Genomic DNA, 17817 nt, shown 5'->3' with positions numbered 1-17817 from the left:
GGCTCACAGGGCTTTGGCCATCGTGAAGTCTGTGCCCTGTGACCAGCACGGGGAGCTGTGGGACTGCCCCGTGGTCCTTACACAGTTGCTCGGTGAGGGCCATTCACTCAAGACTCTGGGCCTGGAGGCAGGGCCCTGTGTGACCTGAGGGGACTCAGGGAGGGGGGGACCTGAGGGGACTCAGCAGCTGTGTCCCCTCCAGCCTAGCAGAGTCCCCTGAGCAGGGACCTGTGTGTTGCCTCAGCAGGTGCTTCCTCCCAGTCCTATCTCTGGGGTTGAAAGCAACTCCATTCATCTCAGTATGTGGTATGAGATGAGTTCCAGCACAAGGGAGGGGCTGGGCAGTCACTGGATGGGACCCATTTGCATGGACAGCCCCTCCTGTGGCAGAGGGTGGAGGAGAAAAGGAGGCTTGGGGCAGCCCAGCCCACTGTGGGGACCAGAAGCTGTGCTACCATGGACTGGACTCCTCTCCTCCTCATGCTCCTGTCTCACTGCACAGGTTGGGACAGGCCCGGGGACACAGGGAGCCCCCAAATCTCTATTCCTGTGCTCAGAGTCCTGAGAATTCCTTTTTCCATTTCTAGCTTCATTACCCATGATTATCTGTTTGCAGGTTCCCTGTCCCAGCCTGTGCTGACCTAGCCGCCCTCCCTGTCTGCATCTCCGGGAACAACAGCCAGACTCACCTGCGCCCTGAGCAGTGGCTACAATGTTGGCGGCTACTACATAAATTGGTTCCAGCAGAAGCCAGGGAGCCCTCCCCGGTATCTCCTGTACTACTACTCAGACTCAGATAAGCACCAGGGCCCCGGGGTCCCCAGCCGCTTCTCCGGGTCCAAAGATGCCTCAGCCAATGCGGGGCTTCTGCTCATCTCTGGGCCACAGCCTGAGGACGAGGCTGACTATTACTGTGCTACATATCATGGCAGTGTTACTCACAGTGACTCAGATAACGAGGAAGTGAGATAAAAACCTCTGGGTCCACAGATTTTGTCTCCAAGCCTCTTTTATTGAGAAGCTTCTGTGGAGGATCCTATAGGGGAGAGTCCTCTGTGGTGAGACCTGTCCTTGAGGAGGTTGAAGTGATACACAAGAAATTTAATAGTGAACATATGGGAGTCAACATAGACCTAGAAAGTCAAAAGACACGCAGGCAAAACGAGATCTATGTTTTTGTGAATTACATGGAAGGAGGTAGGGGTCTAGTATTCAATGCAAAGAAATGCACTTCACAGACAGAAGAAGAGTAGAGTAGATGTTTCATAAACAATGTGTGCAGGGCCCCTGGGAAACGATGAGACACAGAGGACTGTGTCTCAACAGGCTTTGCTGGCTTTGCTCAAACAGGCTTTGCTGGGTCCCCGTCTGCCCCACCTCGTTCATATCCTAGTGCAGTTGTCTGTGGTGCCAGCTGTCTTCCTGGGGCAGCTGCCCCCCCTGAATGTTTCAGTCAGTTGAAGAGACATGAAGAGCTTTTCCTGAGTGTATGGGCATCAACTGCTTTTTAACTCATGATAGTATTCATGTCAGTGTGGCCCATCCAGGGGTGGCCTGCCTTGTGCCCTGTAGTTCTAGTAAAAAGTTGCTAAGGCCAAGGTCAAAACGTTGCTGCCTGTGTTCTCCTCTAGGATTTTGATGGTTTCCCGTCTCACATTTAGGCCTTGCATCCATTTTGATTTTATTTTTGTATAGAAAAATAAGTGTAAGAAAGTGTTCTAGTTCTATTCTTCCGCATGTTTCTGTCCAGTTTTACCCCATGCCATTTGTTGAAAAGAGTGTCTTTCTTCCATTGGATATTCTCTCCTGGTTTGTCGGACATGAACTGGCCATATATTTGGGTTTTCTATTCTGTTCCATTGATCTCTGTGCCTGTCCTGTGCCAGGACCATACCGTCCTGATGACTCCAGCTCTGTAATCCAGCTTGAAGTCCGGAATCAGAGTCTCTTTAAACAGATGCTATATTATATTCACAGGCTATAAAATACAGACCCTGCTAAATATTTAATGTTATCGAGCTCTTGTGACTCCAGCGTGGCTTTGAGGCCGGTGACCTCAGTGTTATCTCCCTGTTTGCCTGGGTGACAGTCTCATGTTGCTGGACATGTGATGCCGCTGTTTCTGTCCTCATTTCCAGCAGCTTCCTTTCTTCAATGAATACAATTTGGTTCCCTCTGTTCCTTTCTACCCTGATATCTAATTTGGTATCTGTTCAGACTCTGGTCACTTTGTTCAGTACTTGTTTCATCCTATGTAGTTCAAGGTTTATTTTCTCATTTTCTGTTCTGAGGATGAAAATTCATAGCCTGAGGTCCAGTCAATCACCTCCTTGTGTCCCACGTGGGGACATACCCTTCCGTGTCCTGTGCTGTGCCACAGCTGTCCCTTCAGTGTCCCCAACCAGCTCTCGCTGTCACAAATTCTGCCCTAGAACTTCCCACAGAGCAAAATCTCTAATGAGCAGCGCTGAAGGCAGGCAAAGCCTGGATAAAAAGTCTCTGGGAACATGGAGGGGAGATCACATGATGGCTCCAAAGAGGTCCCTGCTGGATGCTCAGGCCCCGCTCTGTCCTCACACCTGCAAAAGCCTCATCTGAATTTGCTGAGTCCTGTCTGCCCTGCTCCAGACGGGCCTCACATCCTCACACTCTGTGTCCTCCTCTGTGAAGGTGTGTGTCCCTAGGCGAGCTCCTGTTCACACTCTACTCCCAGAGGCAGCTTGCCTCCTCTGAGCCTGTCACGGGGACAGATCCCTTCTGCTGTCTGCTCCCTTTGTCCTTTCTTCAGCTCCACAGTGGTTCACAGGCTCCCCTTGGTCAGGTCTGATCACGTCCCTCCCGCTAGTCCCCTGTCCACAGAGGAAGCCCAGTCAGGGAAGGCTCACCAGGACTGCACTTCCGTCCTTCCCTGGAAGATCACTCTCATCTGGTAGAAATACAGCCATCAGGGAAGTGGATGAAGGAGGGGTTTGGGGGGAGCAGGCAAAAAGGAGAGGTTTGCCCAGAGAACCGCGGGAGGTGCTATGAGATGGTGTCTAGAGGTTTCTGCAGGCCACGTGCTCCCAGATGGGCAGCCCTCCACTGATGGTAGGCCCAAAGACTGGGCTTTTTACTTTCCGTGGGGACTGGGAAAGATTGTTCTCTCTGGGCCTGGCAGAGTCCCCTGCAGAGGGGCCTGTGTCTAGTCCTAGGAACTGCTTCCTCCGGGCCCACTCATGGGGAAAACAGCTGCATAAGGCAGGCTCCCTTTCCAAGGGCTTCAGGCATGGTGAAGGCACATGGGGGAGAGGCAGGGGTGGTCTCAGTTGCATGTGAAGCCTCTCTGAGAAGGCCACAGGTAGCAGATAAGAGAGGCCTGGGACATCCCAGTCCCAGCCCTGTGGCCTAATAAGGGTCTGTGTCATTATGGCCTGGACCCATGTCCCCCTTATGCTCCTCTGTCACTGCGCAGGTAAGGACAGACCTCAGCACTCTAGGGTTGGCCTCCAGCCTGAGTCAGAATCCTCTGGCTCACATCCTCCAGTGTCTATACTCTGTCCCTTCTCCTCATTCTGATGTGTCTGTGTTTATACTTCCCTGTCCCAGCCTGTGCTGACCCAGCTGTTTTCCCTCTCCGCATCTCCAGAAACAATTGCCAGACTCAGCTGAACCCTGAGCAGGGACAGGAGTGTTGGTGGTTATAACATCTTCTGGTACCAGCAGGAGGCAGGGAGCCCTCTCCGGTCTTTCTGTTCTACTACTCAGACTCATACAAGCAGCTGGGACCTGGGGTCTCCAGTCATATCTCTGGATCCAAAGATGTCTCCACTAATACAGAAATTTTGCCCACGTCTGGGCTGCAGCTTGAGGACGAAGCTGACTATTACTGTGCTACAGCTCATGGCAGTGGGAACGGCTATCGTTACTCACAGCGTCTCAGATAAGGAGGAAGTGATGTAAGACCCCTGGATCCACAGACCTCGGCTTCAGCCTCTTTTCATTGAGAAACTTATGTGGAGGCACAAGCAGGGGTTACATAACTTCAGGAAGATCTGTCCTTGAACCGAGCAAAGAGACATACCCAGGTTATGCTTGCAACGCGGGACAGCACAGGGCATCCCAGGAAGACACTGACATTGACGTAACACAGCCCAACTTCACGTCCCCGTGGGGTCTGGATGATAAACACGAATAAATACTGCATCTGTAACTGAACGTGCTACCCAGCAAACATTCATCCACACATCAGTTCCACCATCTGATTCCATAAAGTGTGACCTTGTGTCACTACTGATGCATCCACAGCTGACATATTGACAATAACCCTGGTCATAGACACAGTCTCCTCTCTCTGAATCAGCTACACTTGAACTTGGACCAGACTCTACAGACTCTTCCTGATAACACTCCCCACACCCTCCCTTCTTTTCTCCTCTCTGCTCCCTCATCTCTCAGGCTTAGGCCTTCAGTCTCTCCATCTGGCTCTTCAGGTAGGAAATCCGTCTCCATGTTAGGATTTCAGAGGGAACTGGAAATGATCTTGCTGTAGTTCTCCAGTCTCCAGGGCCCAACTCTAGGGAGGAGAATGACCAGAAGATAGAGCTGTGTGAATCCTCTCATATTCTCCTTCCTGCTTCTGTCACTTGACAAGGCCCGGACTTCTGATTGAGGGAAGCGTTAAAAGGTCTGCTCTCAAAGGAGCCACAATTGCCTAATAAATCCTCCTCCAGTAGAAATGGCTTTAAGAAACTGACTTTTAAATTAAAAATCCTGGGCCCTCAGATGGAGAGCCATCCCTCAGTGTGTGGAGAAGCCTTGAGAGGATTTAAGGGCAACTTGGCCTCATTTTTGGTCACATATGTGCATGCACGCGCCCACGTACAAACACACACACACACACACACGCGCGTGCGTGCACACACACACAGAACTCCCTCCTGAGGCTATATTGTCCTGGAGTCTGCAATTTCTGGGCTTCTTTGTCTCTCCAGAAGTCATGGTCAACCTGAGCTCACCCAGCCATTCTCAGTAAAACAGCCTCCAGGAGGCAGAACCCCAACCAGCATGAAACCCAGTGACATCGAGTGTAACTGAGGTCCTGTCACCAGGGCAGGATGTGCCCTGATCATCTGCTTTCTGGGAAAAGTTTATGCTCAGGAATCCCAGGGCAAGTCTCCATCCATTGGGCAGTTCACCCCTCAACCATCTCTGGGCTCCAGTCACTGCCTGAGGCTGATCAGTAGATTGATTCTGAGACAGCAGAGTCAGTGCTGCTCCCATGGAGCTCAAGGCTCATGAGGACTTAACACAGGCCCTCCCTGTACTCTCAGGGCTGGCTTCACTCCCCCAGACACTCCAGTGAACCTCCAGCCAGAATGGACCTGTACTGAAAGTCTGTCCCAACTGAGGGCCACAGGGACTCTGACTTCAGGGACACAGTGCTCCTTATCTCCACCTCACCTGGAGTCACATATGGGATCTTTGAAAGAATTTTCTGGGTCAAATTGGTCTTGGGTAATAGAAATTCATTCCTCTAGTCACCGGAAACTGAGTTATTACTCTATTGTGAACTTGCTGGACACAAGATACAGTGACTATTGTTCTACCCACCCCTGAGATGAGTCTGACCGCTAAGCATCCATCCTGGAAGCTCTGTGTGTTAATTCCATCATTGAGGTGGGTCTGAAGTTCACAGGAACTAGCTCTTCATGGTGTTTACCTGGGCACCACGTTGGGCTTTCCTACTCCTACTTGCAGGACAAGACCTAGTGTACAAAACTCACAATTAAAATAATAATAATAAAAACAATAATAAGTGAAATGATTTAGAAACAAGTTTACAGACCTCTATTCAACTGAGAACCAAAAGTCATATCATTTCATTATTTTTTCATCCATCTTTTTTCAACTACTATTTCAGTCCATATTGTCTCAGCAATAAGCACGAATCTGTGAAAATACACTGGTGATTAAATACCTGCATCTTCCCGTTGACAGTGTCGTTGAGTTTAAATATTCTTACTGAGCTGAATGTTGTATAAAATCACCCACGTTCATTTTGAGCTAACAGTTGTCCAAATGGTGACAGACACATGAAGTCTGCGACGAGGTCCCCGTCAGAGCACCCGCGGCTGTCACTCCTTCCCTCCTGGAGCTTCCTGCAGGTTTGCCCTTCGTGTTCTGAGGTCAGAGCCACACTCGGGCTCCTGCAGACTTGGGTCTGTGTGCTGGGGGACAGATTCTAGGAGGGAATCACTAACCACAGTGTGTGGAGAACTGTTGTTTCATGGAGGTGGAAGTAGTGACACACGACGAAGATGGTCAGTGTGTAACCCCCCTAGGAAGGCACACGAGGGCGTCTACCCACAACCTGGAGAAAAGGGCTCCCTGTCTCTTCAGTGCTGAGGGAGCTTCTGGGAAAGAGAACTCTGAGCCCAGAGAGGAACCAGGGAAGAGGGAAGAAATCAGCCTCCTGCACAGAACTGGCCATGTGTCAATGTGGACCCGTCGCTGCTCTGGCCCTGATCCTCATCTGTGTGGTTGTGCCAGAATCACCACCTCAGTCCTGCCCCATCAACAGCCAAGGGAACCGTGGACAGACTCACTACGTGGAGCCTGAGTAGAGCAAAGTGCACCCTGAGGTGATGGGAGGTCACATAGCAGGCATCTGGCCTGGCCTGAAGGAACGGGACAGTGGACAGAGCAGTGGGGAGGCAGGAGCTCTCTTTGATGGGCTCTGGTCGCCATGCCACATAACGCTGTGTCCAGGCCTGGACACCAGGGGGTGCTCATCACTTGTGTCTGAGGAGTCAGGGATGGCCAGAGCTGGGAGTTTCCACCTGCCACTGCCTGTGCCCTCTGATCATGGGTCACAGCTGTGACGTTCCCACTCCTAGCTCTACATAGCACCTCTCTTGCTCACCCCCCGGACATCCTCAGGCAGAGGCACCTAAAGCAGAACCAGTTAGGGGGCAGAGAGCTGGGGTCTCATTTGCATGGATGGGCCCTCTGGAAGGGAGATATTGGGGGCGGCTCTTCTGCAGTGAGACCACAAAAGGCAGGATCAGTGATGACCCCCACCATGGCCTGGTCACCTGTCTTGCTCACCCTCCTCACTCTCTGCACAGGTAACTGTATGCAGGGACGGGGAAGGGGTCCTGGGAGGACACATGGACCCTGATCCCCCTCTTGCCTCCAGATCCCAGCATCCCTCTCTCTTTGTCTCTCCCACTCCTAGGGTCCTGGGAAGACGTTGGGCCCTGTCTGTGCTGACTCAGCCAGCCTCATTGTTTGTCTGGGTCCCTGGGACAGACAGTCACCATCTCCTGCACTGGAAGTGCCAACAACATCGTATTCTTAAATTTTTGTTTATGTTTATTTATTTTTGATAGACACAGAGAGACAGAGAACAAGTGGGGGAGAGACAGAGACAGAGGGAGACACAGAATCTGAAGCAGGATCCAGGCTCCAAGCTGTCAGCACCGAGCCCGACGTGGGGCTCGAACCCACAATCCGCGAGATCATGACCTGAGCCGAAGTTGGACGCTTAACCGACTGAGCCACCCAGGTGCCCCAACAACATCGGTATTCTTGGTGTGAGCCGGTACCAACAGCTCCCAAGAAAGGCTGCCTCAAACTCCTCATCTATGATAATAGCAAACGACTCTCAGGGCTCCGTGACTGATTTTCTGGCTGCAGGTCTGATGACTCAGACTCTCTGACCATCACTGGGCTCCAGGCTGAGGACAAGGCTGATTATTACTGCCAGTCCTTTGACTACTGTATCAGTGTTCATCCAGTGCTCCAGGCCTGTGGGGAAGTGAGATAAAAACCTGTCCCACAGCAATGGTACTTGCCATCCAACCCTGACTTTTTGGCCAAGTCAGCTGTTTCTTTGTTTGTTTGATATAAACCAGGGTCTGAGACCCGCTCCAGGGAATATGTCTGTCTACAAAGTCTTTCCACATTCTTTTAAATTTCGGCTTGAAGCCTGTCCTTGGAAGCAATATCGTGTGATTTTTTTCAAATTTAGCATATAGTCCAGGATGTCACTGGCAGGCTGCCTTAAGGGTAGAGTCCGTGACAGGTCAGGGCAGAAATAGGGACACCAAATGCAGCTCGGTCTGAGTCAGGACACATCAGGAGAGTCCAATACGTGTCCTGGTAACAACAGCTACCGCAAATGTGCTCCCAAATACTCATCTATTATGATGGTTAGACCCTCTAGGGACCCTGCTCCTCCCTGCCCCTCCTGGGACAGCATCTCGGGCTCACACAGAGCCCCAGGCCCATGAGAACTGAAAGCAGAACCCCTTTCTCATCTGCCGGGAGGGCGAGGCCCCAGCAGCTGCTCAGGTTCAGCCTGTGACTTCTGCTTCTGATGCTCCTGCTGCTGCCGCCATGGGCTCAGGTGCACACAGCAGCGCCACCTGGGAGTGAGGGCTCTGCCTTTCCTTAAGCCCCTTCCTAGACAAAGGGACTCAAGGGACACAGAAAACTCATCTCACCCATTAGGTTGAGACACAGGTCTCTTTTCACTAAAGTTCATGGACTGGGGTCCAGTGTGCCCCTTTCCCACCTGACCTCTTAGGATCTAGCATCTCCATCTTTGGCCATTTACCTATTTCTGGAAGTTTCCAGACCTGTGTAATCCTCTTATTAATCTCCACTAGGAATGCCTGTTCTTTTTGCTCTTTGGGGTGATTTCTTCTGTCACTGTTGCACCAGCCCTGGAGTATCTATGGGTGAATTGTGTTTTGCGGTCTTTTGAAATGAGTTCCTGTCCGTTCCCATCAGTGCTGAGATCCAACCAGTGATTTTTGTTATCCACTTGCATTGTTAATACTTACTTGCAGAAGGATGTTGAATGATAATGGTGTTCAGGTCATGTTAGCCTATTCACCTTGTAGAAATGTCCTTCCCACCCTCACCCCATTAGGTAATTTCCTGGCTGTGGGACTGAGTTCTATGTGTGTGGGAGAGAGTGTCTTATCACAGTATAAATGTCTCTGTTGCCATTTTATGTGTTTTCTATCAGGGCTTTTCTTTCAATTTTGTAAAGGATCTTTTGTGTTCTAGTGAGATAATGATTTTCATCTCTTGATTTACAAATACGATGTCTTAGAGGATTTATCAACATATAATTCCACTCTATGTTTGCAATAAATCACATATGGTCCCAATGTAAGATTATTTTAGTCTGATAATGGAATCTCACTGCTGATATTTTACTTAGAGGATTTGCTTCCATATTTTATAATTTCCACAATTTTCATTTTTCTGTATTTTGTATGTCAAGTGTATGGATCATTGCGACACTTCTTTCTATAGTAATTTAAATTGTCCTTTGTTATTCATGATATATATATACATATATATGTGTGTGTGTGTGTGTATATATATATATATATATATATATTTGTTTGTTTGATATATATCAAATGAAACTATGGTCCCTGAAGGTTGTTGGTGTTTTTCGTGAAGTTAACCACATCTTACACATTTTTGTGGAAGAGTTCCTAATAATGTTGTCTATTTTATTCTAAGGAAAGTGGTCTGCTTTTCATTTTTTTAATGGAACCATTTTTACTTCCTAGTAAAGTACACTTTCAAATTATTCTTATTAGACGTTAACAGTATGATTTTTTCACTTTTGATTTTTGTCCACATGCCATTTCTCATTCCCATACTTGTGTATTATCCATTTTCATGCAACGGTTAGTAAGTGAATTGTTCCCTCATTTAAAAACCTGATTTTGCAGTACCGATTAGATTTATATACAGATTATGATTCCGGGGACACTAGGGGGTGCTGTGCCTGACAAGAGAGCAGGGACTGATGCCCACCTCTCCCATACATGGGAAGAGCCTGAGCCTGCTTCAGTGGGACTGGGAACAATGACCCCACCCATGTGTGACTCTTCTGCACTGTGACTCCTGTAACCCATGGAGAAACCAGATGCTGGTCCTACCTCAGCCCTTCGGAAACCTGGTCATCTATTCCTTCTCTCTGTGACTAGAACCATCACCAGCACAGAGTGACGCAGGGACCAGCACGGGGAATGGCAGCCCCCCATTTGCATGAATGACTCCGTTCCCAAGAATAAAGGAAAAAAGGAATGGGATCCTGTCCCCAGTCCCCAGGGTGGCCCTCAGGAGGCTGTGCTGTCATATTTCCGATACGGCTCCATGTTACTTTGCAAAATACAATGCATATGAGAACACTCTTTGCTACCCAAGTGCCGCTCAGAGAGGAGCTCCTGCCCTCACTTGCAGAAGGTGGTCCCCCCCCCCCCCGCCCCGGACCGAGCCCCACCCTATTCACTATTCCAGAACTGCCATCTGCTCCTACTCTGGAATCCAGAGCAGCAGGAGTTGCAAAGTCAGCACAATTACGGTCCCTGCCCAGGTGACCAAATGTCAGGGAGGGCAGGTGGGGACGGGAAACTTCTGATGGGAAGAGAGGCTGTAGGGTGTCCTGAGAGGAGTGAGGAGGTGGAAGTCCTTCAAAATGGGAGACACAAGGTAAGTGACAGATGACAGCTTATTCAGCTCACAAGGGCATCTCTGACCTGAGAGTAGCCTGAGCAGTGACTGGATCAATCTTCTTGCAGGTTCTCTGTGCCCGTCCAGCTTCTTCATGCCCTCAGCCCTTCCTTTCACCATATTCTGCAGGCTCCTCAGACAGCTCTCCTGCGGAGGGGCAGGGGCTCTGTGTGGAGAGTGTGGGATGAACCAGGCAGAGGGGGTCCTTTCTCTCTGCCTTAGAGGTTCCTCCCTCCCCCTTCACTTCCTTGTTTCACCTTCTCTCCTCTCCAGGGCATCCCCAAATCTTTGAGCTCCTTCCCATCTGATGACTGACCCATTTCCTTTCACTCTAATCACTTGTCATCCCTAGGTGGGACAGACCCACATATCTCAGGAAGGACTGATGATATTTGGCAACCTCCTCTCCTAAGGATTCACATAAGTGGTCTCCATGACCCCTCAACATGAAATACCCTGAACTTTTGTCTGTGCACATGTCATACCCTACTGACACCTACGTATTTTAGATATTAACATACATTTCAAATACGATCTTGTATTTGAAAATTGCACTTTATTGGTCTTTTACTTATAGAGGACAAATACTGAATGATTTCTATAACTTGTTAAATTGTAATTGAAGATGTCTCAGTAATGCAGCACATGAGTCAATAAAATAAAAGTACAATCATCTGGGAATAACTTGTAATTTAAAATTTATAGGTAACTAAGTGCATAATCCCACTGTAAATATAAAAGAAAAGATGAATAACTGGAGTGGAATATGTTTTTTGTCTCCACCTTCAAATAATCCAACAGTCCAAGGTGGGTGTCAACGCTAGAGGGCTTCTTTTAGATGATGTTGATCTAAGAGAAGAGGAATAAGGGTTCAGAGAGGAAGTGTGGGGAGATGCTGGAGGCTGAAGGAAGGAGTGAGAACTGGGCAGCCAGCGGAGAGGCGCTGGGTGCTGGGAGGTCTGGTGTCCTCTCCCAGGGGCCAAACCCTGAGGAAGCAGAGTTCTGGAAGCAGAGCTCTCTTCTCAGTCCTGATAGAACCACTGGGTCAGGAACACAGGAGACAGGAACACAGAGCCGGCTCCTCCCTGACCCTCCGTGTTACTCCCCCATTGTACCCGTCAGAGAATAGTTGGTGCTTACGAAATCTATGTTTCACAAATAGCTAAAAAGTTCTGGAACATAGAAATGAAGTGTTTCTCAAACTTGAAAGGAAGTAAGGCTTTAGAATTTTCAGTTTCCATCATGAGTGGAGATGGCCTGGCTTCTATCTGGTTATTTACCTCCTCGTGTGCACAGTGTCTGCCATGTGAGATTGCTCATTTCATGGTCATGGAGGCAGAACATCACTTTCTCATTCCCTCCTGCTTCATTACTTGTTCCTACTGTTCCCACATAGGAAACAAACTCCTATTACAACCCTAAATGCTATCTATGTAGCGGGTCCTACAAAAGTTCAAGTTGTAATTCTCTAGACTACTCAGGTGGCTTTCTCTACACCAACATTGAAGAAGCCCATAAGGATACTACAAAATTACTCCACTCAGGACAGCATCAAAAAGAACAAGACGTTTAGGAGTGAACTTAACCAAATGGCCAAAAGCCTTGGAATCGGAAAGCTACAAAAGATTGCTGAACATATTAAGCAGACTTACATATATGAGAAGACAGCACGTCCATAAGATGGATGACTTAATATTGTGAAGATATAACCAACACCATCCAAATCCATCTCCACATTCAGTGATGTCTCGCCAAGTGCTTACTGCCCCCAGTATAATCCAAAGAGGTCTACTGCTCACCCCCTCTGGTTCTTTGTTTGGAAAGATGTTGGATAAATGTCTGTTCTTTGGACTGAGATGTTAAACACCCAACCCTCATGAATTCCATGGAGTGCTGAACAAAAAATCTTGGTTAGGGTCCAATGCATGTAGAGCAACAGGTCATTACTACTCCAACCTTTTCAGTGAAAGAGAAGTGGAGAACCCCTCAGAAGGGAAGAGGGCTCCATTTATATTAACGTTTTGTTTATGCCAGTACTCATACTGAATAAAATTATAAAACTGATATATCAAGTATATCAGAGTGTCAAATTTATAAGCATTTGTCAGGCTAAAGTTCAAGGGAAATTTGAACCCAGAAAAGTTATCAGGAACAGAAGACACATTTCTCTGACAGCATTCTATCCTCATGGCAAAGACAAGCATCAGAAGTCCTTGCGGTGTGGGTTGAAGGGACCTAGCAGGAGAATGTAAACCCACAACAACAATGGTCAAACTGGAAGGCAAGTCCAAGTAGAATTATTTTGAGGCGTGAACCACCTTGGAACCCTAAGAACTTTAAGTCTTTCATTAGGTTCAAGATGACACTAGACTGGTTATGACCCCAGGCACCTCGAAGAGGCAAACTCTGATGTCAGGTAATACCTGGTAGCATTAACACTGTGCAATCGATACACCATGTATTTAGCCACATGGAGGTCATTAGTGACCCGGAAAAAATACAACCAGTCCTAAAAAAGCACAGAGGGCACCTCTTCATCCCTCTGCACTCGTCAATGGCACCATTCTAGATCCCATTGCAAAAGTCTGGACACCATTCCAGGGGTGTTGGGAGGTGTCAGAAGGACTAGACCACTTAGTGTCTAAGCCCAGCAGGTGGCACTGTGGGACCTGTCCTGTTTGGACAGGCTTCTGGAGCTGACCAACTAGGGAACCACTCTAATAATTCTCGCACACTCGTCAGGCAGTGTCCTCACGGCAGTGTGACCCTGCAGGGACCCACATGAGCCCTCAGCTCTGACTCCCTCACTCCCATGTTTCATCCTCCAACCCCAAGGAGTCAATGCCCAGGTGGTGTTCAGGTAAGGACAGGTAATCCCACACCTGGAGAAGTTTGCATAATGAAAACATCACCTGCAATATTCTCTGGTTCTAGAGCAAGGGACCCCTGGGGAGGGGAGGATGGGAATTCCAGCAACATGTCCTCAGCCAGCAGAACTTGGGGCTTCCTTGGCCTGTCCTGATTTCTTTCTTTACCTCCTCTCACAGACAGGGAGTTAGCTTTAGGGCTGAAGAGAAAAGATGCTGGGTTGGCAGGTAGGGGAGCAACCTCCCCTGAAAGTATTCGAGTGGCTTTCTTTCCATCATCTGTGCATGGCTGGTCATCACCCCCATTCTTTCTCACCTTGTAGCCTCCAGCTTTCCTTCAAGGGCCTCTGTCAGACTGTGCTACTTTGTCATCCAGGGCATCTGGGTCCTTGATAGGGGCAAAAAGAAATATATATATATACATATATATATATATATAATATTTATTATAAATAAATATTACATATTACAAAAGTATGTATAATATATAAGCAATATATAAACACATTTTAAATATGTGTAATATGTTATGTTGAATTATTACATGTGTAACTGTATTATATAACTATTAAATATAGGTATCTTATATAAAACACTACAGATTGCATATACACATTATATGTATGTTCCATGTTGCAATTTACATATCATATATTATAATTTATATATTTAAGTAATAGAACTTAGAGAGAGAGGGAGAGGAAAATGAAGTTGCTGTCTCGGAACTAAGCTGAGTTCTTTCCACCCAGAGTGAAATTTAGAGACTGCCAGGTGTGTGGTCTCACAGAGGAAACTGGATTTGCAGCAAAATAATGAGATCACGAGGAATAACTTGCAAAGCCTTGAGTCTCAGAGCAGGAGTGAGCGGGTTCTTCTTATTTAGTCATCGGGATCGATATTCAGAAAGGGGACTTTGTCACCCTGCGAAAGGTGGCCATCGTGTCTCATGGGCACACTTAGAAAACAGGACCCTACCTGCATCCTAGGTTATGTCCGTGCAGCTTGCGCTCCTCCTCGTGTGGAGACTGACATTATAACGAAGCAGAAGTAACCGTCCCGCAAGGGGAAGGGGCCAGGGGCCTGCTCCCAGAGCCAGTATAAACTGGAGGAGGTTTGGGCTCCTGACCTGGGGAAAGGAATGCAGGGCCTTGCTTTCTCTGACACAGCGCTGGGAGTTTGCCCTCTGCTGTGTTGTCTCTGATGTGGTGAAGCACTTTCCTGGCCTGGTGGAGATTGTTAACCTTTGTATTCCCTTTGTTCCCTTAAAAACCCTTAATTACTGATGTGTTGTTGCATTTGTTTGTAATTCTGACTCATGTTAAAAGCCACTAGGGGTTAGCTGGCTCTTTCTGTCCCTTCCAACTTCGTGAGGGACTCCAGGGCCCTGGGTTCTTCTCCCACATCCAGTTTTTAAATCCTTCTTTGCTCCACTGACTCCAGGCCTTCCCAGCAGGAAAGGATTCTTCTCCCCCGTGGTGCCTTGAACCTATCTGAGAGTTTCTTGGGTTGACTCAGGGCTCCCTTCATGGTCAGGGATCCTGGCTGATTACTGTGACTCCGCCATTTATTAGAATGAATATATAATCAATTCATTAGTTTTCAAACTGCTATGATTTCAGTTGCTATTTCTTTTTTTAAAAAATTTGTTTTTTCAACGTTTTTTATTTATTTTTGGGACAGAGAGAGACAGAGCATGAATGGGGGAGGGGCAGAGAGAGAGGGAGACACAGAATCGGAAACAGGCTCCAGGCTCCGAGCCATCAGCCCGGAGCCTGACGCGGGGCTCGAACTCACGGACCGCGAGATCGTGACCTGGCTGAAGTCGGACGCTTAACCGACTGCGCCACCCAGGCGCCCCTCAGTTGCTATTTCTAAGCAATATGATATTGGTCATTTACTTCTATATTACATGGTGACTAATGGAAGCTGATTTTGTATTTTTCAGATGTGTCAATTACTCTTTTTAATTCTTCCCCTTTGTCTTAAGTTATAGATAGATACTCTTTATCTTCAAATTTGATGCATATACAATTGCATACTTTTCCCCAGTATATCAAAGAATGTTTTGATAAAGAAGCACTAACTGATTGAGCAGGAACCTTTGTGTGATATAAGTTGGACTGCCAAACACAGACAATGAGAAAGGCAAACAGTAACCCTGCAAATTATATGAAACAGACAACGTACCAGCGATTCTGAAATGAATAAAAATCAGATTTTCTTTCATGCTGTGATGAGCGCTGATCTGACATGTGTGGACAATACTTAAATGTGTATTCAAGGAATGAATGAGTGAACGAACGAATGAATGAATGATGCAGACTAAGCTGCCAGTCAAGCAGTTACTGTAACTCCCACATCCTTCCTATGGGGGAGGAAAGGCATCCCTCATGCCTGTTGTGATGTTTCCACAGCTCTCCACATGTCACACCATGGTTGCCATGGGACACAGGGACAACAGACCCCATCACCCTGCCTCTCACCTGGTTCCCATCTCACCTCACCTGTGTCAGTCAGGGCATCCCCGTATCTGTGGGCATCACCCTCCCTCCTGACCTGACACTCTGGACCATCCCTCCATCTCCCACAGCCCGGGGTCCAGCCAGTCACCTCACTGTGTCCCACCTGGGGACATCTTTCTCATCTTTCTGTTCTCATCTTTCTCCAGTTGACCCCCAGTGACTCCTTCCAGGTCTTCTTATTTCAAGTTCAGTCCTAGGACTTGCTGTGGAGGTAGGTCTCTAACGAGCAGCATTGCAGAGGCACAGCTGGAATTAAAAGTACCAGAAATATGGAGACGAGGTCACAGGATGGCCCAGCAGTGTTCCCTACTAGACCCAGAGGTTTATTTCAGTCTCCACACATGCAGCAGCCTCATCAGAGTTTGCTGTGCCCTGTCTGCCTGGCTCTGGAAGGGCCCAGCATTCTGACACTGTGTGTCCTCCTCGGTGAAGGTGTGTGTCCCCTCAGCGAGCCCAGTTCACATTCGGCTCCCAGAGTCAGCCTGCCTCCTCTGAGCCCTGCCATGTGGAGAGATCCCCCCTGCTCTCTGTTCCCTGTGTCTTATCCTTAGCTTCACAGAAGTTCACAGGCTCCACTGGGTCAGGACTGCACGTGTTCCTCCTGGTAGACATTCCTCCCATCCACGGAGGAAACGTGATCAGGGACAGCACAGGAGGACTTCTGTCCTTCTCTGGAGCGCTGCACACACATGGTGGAAACTCAGGCATCAGGGAAGCAGGTGAAGGGGAAGATTGCCATCCTTGGGCAAGAAGGAGAGCTTCTCCCAGAGACCAGCAGGAGGTGATGTGGCATTGTGTGTGGGGGTTTCTGCAGGAAAGGGGATTCGAGCTGGCAGCCCTCCAATGACAAGAAGCCCTGGGGCTGGGCCCCTCCTTCCAGTGGGGACAGGGTAAATGTGTCCTATCTAGGCCTGGACCAGTCCCTGAACCTGGGCCTGAGTGTGATGCCAGCAGCTGCTTCCTCCAGGCCCACCCAGGGGGAAACTAGTGCATCAGGAAGTCTCCCTGTCCAAGGGCCACAGACCTGTGAGTGCACAGGAGGGAGAGGCAGAGGGGGGTCATATTTGCATGAGCAGCCCCTCCTCGGTGAGGCCTGCAGGGAGAGGACAGGAGAGACTATGGGCAGCCCAGCCCTAGCACTGTGGCTAAAGTAGGGGCTGTGCCACCATGGTCTGGACCCCTGTCTTTCTCCTGTTCATCTGTCACTGCACAGATAAAACTAGGCCTCAGTCCATAGGGTGGGTCCATAGCCTGAGTCAAATCCCTCTGGCTCAGCTCCCCAAGCACATGCACCCTGTCCCTTCTCTTCATTCTGCTGTGTCTGTGTTTGCAGGTTCCCTGTCCCAGCCTGTGCTGACCCAGCCGACCTCCCTGTCTGCATCTCTGGGAACAACAGCCAGACTCACCTGCACCCTGAGCAGTGGCTTCAGCGTTGGTGGTCAAAACATGTACTGCTACCAGCAGAAGGCAGGGAGCCATCCCTGGTATTTCCTGTAATACTTAGACTTAGAAAAGCAGCTGGGACCTGGGGTCCCCAATCGTGTCTCTGGATCCAAAGATGCCTCCACTAACACAGCAATTTTGCTCATCTCTGGGCTGCAGCCTGAAGACGAGGCTGAGAATTTCTGTGGTACAGATCACATTGGTGTGAGCGGCTACCGTTACTTACGGAGTCACAGATAACAAGGAAGTGAGACAAAACCCCTGGCTCCTTGTCCCTGGTCCTCTTCATTGGGAAGCTTCTGTGGAACTCACTGTCAAGTGTAGGACAGTGGTGTTTATCACAGTGACAGAGACACATGAGGAGGTGGATGAAACCCTGAGGCCTTAGGTTCCAAGATGTGAAACAATTATTGAGATGATTAGTACCTTTACTAGCAAAATAGCAATAGAACATATTCCCT

At 48.6% G+C, this 17817-nt stretch overlaps 1 pseudogene; it reads left to right on the top strand.

Annotated features, from left to right (window-relative positions):
- Positions 1 to 447: 447 nt before the first annotated feature.
- LOC125917107 (immunoglobulin lambda variable 5-37-like) lies at positions 448 to 17410 on the top strand (annotated as a pseudogene).
- Positions 17411 to 17817: the final 407 nt, after the last annotated feature.

Source organism: Panthera uncia, unplaced genomic scaffold (assembly GCF_023721935.1).
Source record: "Panthera uncia isolate 11264 unplaced genomic scaffold, Puncia_PCG_1.0 HiC_scaffold_1491, whole genome shotgun sequence".
NCBI lineage: Eukaryota > Metazoa > Chordata > Mammalia > Carnivora > Felidae > Panthera > Panthera uncia.
This window is presented reverse-complemented; position numbering and strand designations above follow the sequence as displayed.